The sequence below is a fragment of the Amblyomma mixtum genome, chromosome 4 (assembly GCF_055824585.1).
Source record: "Amblyomma mixtum isolate Tamu chromosome 4, ASM5582458v1, whole genome shotgun sequence".
Taxonomy (NCBI): domain Eukaryota; kingdom Metazoa; phylum Arthropoda; class Arachnida; order Ixodida; family Ixodidae; genus Amblyomma; species Amblyomma mixtum.
Genome location: NC_143015.1, coordinates 14,043,086 through 14,046,894, shown reverse-complemented (window position 1 = coordinate 14,046,894; position 3,809 = coordinate 14,043,086). Strand labels below are relative to the sequence as shown.

Below are 3,809 nucleotides of genomic sequence, written 5' to 3'. Positions count from 1 at the left end.
TCTGCAAAAACTTCAGTTAGAACCTTCTTTTTCAAGTCAGCCTCAGATTCCCCGGGTTCCTCTTTTACTCCAAAAACAATAAGGTTTGAGCGGCGGCTCCTGTCTTCTAAATCAGTTATTTTCGCCTGGAGTTCATATATTGTTTGTTCTAGAGTGTCAATCCTGTTTATCTGCTTCTCCAAGGCTGTAAACCTTAGTCTCATATCATTCATGAGTTTTTCCATATTGCTCTGTTGCTCTCTCAAAGCAGTTACTTCAGTGGCTAGGCCTTTTTGCCCTTTAAGTAATTCTTTCAGCATTTCAGTAGTATCCGGACCGGGATTAGTTTCAACGTCTCCACATAGGAGCAGTTTGCACATACAAAAAGCATTGTAGGCAATTTCAACGAACTGCTGTGGGCACGGCAGGACCAGAAGACAGCGGCAATCACTTTTAACAGAACAGTAATCGGTACTAACCTGCACAAGGCAGAAGAGAAGCTTGTGAGACCACATGCCTACGCTGGTTCCGCCGCGCCCACTGAAGACAAATTCTTGTTGACGTTCTTTTAAAGGCGATTCGGACAAGGTCACGTGGTGGCTAGGTGGCGTTTCAGGCTTGATGTCACGCGGGAATGGACAATCAAAAGGAAGAGGCTCCAAAGGTGACGGTGCAGCCAGAGAACACGTGTCGGTTGCTGATCCATTTACTGCAGTCGTTGATGCGGCAGAACTGGGCAAGAAAACCTGCACAAGGCAGAAGAGAAGCTTGTGAGACCACATGCCTACGCTGGTTCCGCCGCGCCCACTGAAGACAAATTCTTGTTGACGTTCTTTTAAAGGCGATTCGGACAAGGTCACGTGGTGGCTAGGTGGCGTTTCAGGCTTGATGTCACGCGGGAATGGACAATCAAAAGGAAGAGGCTCCAAAGGTGACGGTGCAGCCAGAGAACACGTGTCGGTTGCTGATCCATTTACTGCAGTCGTTGATGCGGCAGAACTGGGCAAGAAAACCTGCACAAGGCAGAAGAGAAGCTTGTGAGACCACATGCCTACGCTGGTTCCGCCGCGCCCACTCCAAACGCAAGGGGCGGAGATTCCTCATGTTGAAAAAATCAGATTTGTAGGAATGATTATACAAAGCAACGGGTTAACGGTGACGCAATAACTAAGATGGAAAACTGCGCACAACAAACGATGCGACTCATACAGCGGATTGCCAACAGGAGACATGGTATGAAAGAGCAGAATCTCCTGCGGCTGGTATAAGCGTCTGTAGTTAGCCGTATCACGTACGCTGCCCCCTTCCTTGATCTTAAAGTTTCAGAAGAGGAAAAGATAAATGGAATTATCAGGTGGTGCACGAAACAAGCTCTAAGATATCTCATCCGCACATCCACTCACCGCCTCCTAGAGCTAGGCATGCATAATACTCTGGAAGAAATTACGGCAGCAGTTAGAACGTCCCACATCGAACGCTAGCCGGGACCACTACCGGCAGGGCCATTCTAGAAATACTCCATCTGAGTCGAGATAACAGAACAATCGCCAAAGTTGACATGCTTGGAGAAATTCAGGACAATATAATTGTGCCCCCATTACCCAGGAACATGCATCCTATTCATCACTCAGTGCGCCGGGCCAAATGGGCAGAGGCGCTAGAGAAACGCTTCCGCTCCTACAAAGACGAGGACGTGGTCTACTTGGATGCCGCTGAGTATGGTAAGAACACGATGACCCTCGTGGTCGTCAGTAATAAACAACACCTCAAAATAAGTGCCACCATACTCCTGGGTAACCTAGAGAGTGCAGAGGAAGCTGCAATAGCACTGGCTTAATTGTGTAGGCACAACAGCGAGGTACATCATCATTGACTCCAAAGTTGCCATGCTAAATTTCAAGAGGGGCCGGATTTCCCCTCTAACGAATACAATTCTAAGCCGTCATGAAATAGACCGGAAAATTACATTAGTCTGGACGCCAGCACATGCATCCCGGCCTGGTAATGAGACGGCCCACAAGTTCGCCCGAGGCTTTTCCTTCCGAGCGGACGCGAGCGAGGTGGTCATTACAGAGGGGGATCGCATGGGGACATACAGAGAAATTACACAACACTATCGTTTGCAACGAGCTAGACTTCCTCCAGCGGATAGATCCTTGTCCCGATACCAAGCCATCAACTGGCACCGGTTACAAACTTACACCTTTCCAAACCCGGCCCTCAGGAGTCTTATGTACCCAGGGCAATTTTCAGAGAAATGCGCGAACTGAGAACTTAGGACCGCCGTCGACCACATACTATGGGAATGGCGTCATGCCCCCCGGGAGGGACCACGTACAAACACGAAAAATCTTTCGGCCGTCGTCTAGGCGGGTGGGTAGCCCTCTGGCTACCCTCTGTCTGTTGGACATTAAATGGTTTCTTATTCTATCCTATCGGGGAAGCACCACACGGCAGAAAACAATATGCCGGTGATTTCACCCAGGTACGGCATATGACTTTTTTTTAAATCCTTGATTAAATTTACTTGCAACATCCCGCATACGCATGGGGCATTTCGATAGATCACACGGTGTGACTAAACCGGAATTGAGGTTTCATCGCAAATAAACAGCATCAAACGTGGCCATATGCTGTACATTTGCTGCACGAAGAGGCAGATGATGAGAAAGAAAATTACCATAGGTTAGATTGCAAAAAACAAACAGAAAACGCATGTACATTCTCACGCCGAAAGTTAAAGTGGGTCATGTTGACCTCACAGAGCGAAAAACACAGGGAAACTAGACATAAAAAACGACAACAACATGCGCCTACTAACACCTAATTTTATTGAAAGGTATGGACGGTGGCTTCATAGGCGGACATTACCATGTGGCAACCAAAGAGCCATGAAATAGAAAAAGGCTGAACAAGTCTCTTTTCTTTGGGAATTAACTGAATGATAACACACGAGATACCGTGTGATTCAGTACCGCAGAACAAGGGCACAGCGATGCCTGATAACAAACGGTAGGGTGGAGGTAGTACAAAAACCTGTTAAGAATGAACAGAAGGGCCTATAGACATCCGGGTTTCGCCCTATAAACCGAACTCAACGAAAGCCAACTTGCCAAACAAGAATTACGACTGAAGCGGGTAGCTTATTTTTTGCGCTCATTCGTTTTTATTTTACCCTGCTTTTGAATATTTGGCATTCATGGCTTTTACATGTGCTTTTACCTATAAACATTGTCTAGGTTCTATAAAAGCATCGGAGGTTTTTACCAGTCACAATTTTACGCGTTTCTCCTCGTTTTTTTCTTTTCCGAGATGCTTTAATACCAATGGCCCGGAATTCGTGCATTACTGAGTAGCCCGGCGTGTCATTTCAAGCTAGCCTAGACACCTGTCTATCTTGTTCTGTATAAAAAAAACGGAATCTTTTGTTTACCAAAGAATCATTGTATTTATGAATACTGCTGCATGAACGTGCGTTATCCTGCTTTGTTTCTTTAATGTATCATATATGAAACACTCGAACAGCACGCACTGTGCATGCTAACTTTAGTTACTGCTCCATATTTTTGGTGTTCGCACAGTAACATTTTTATCCGAGCTTGAACCAAACAGGCTACAGCACACGGCCGCAAGCATTATGTCAGTGTTTAGAGCGGTTTTGGTCAAATCGATGACCAAGCTCCACATTTTCTTATTCAAAAGTTTCCGGCGCCGAACATGCGGCTTGCTCTTCATTCCTTGTTTCGCTCTTGCACTGAGGCAATAGTTGGCACCTTCACGTCGTTGGTGCTTTGCCTGTCATCACGTTTTAATTGCCTCTGACACATTCC

At 46.4% G+C, this 3,809-nt stretch overlaps 1 pseudogene; it reads left to right on the top strand.

Moving 5' to 3' along the window:
* The first annotated feature begins 1,537 nt into the window (after positions 1–1,537).
* Positions 1,538–2,348, top strand: LOC149345740 (uncharacterized; annotated as a pseudogene).
* The last annotated feature ends 1,461 nt before the right edge of the window (positions 2,349–3,809 follow it).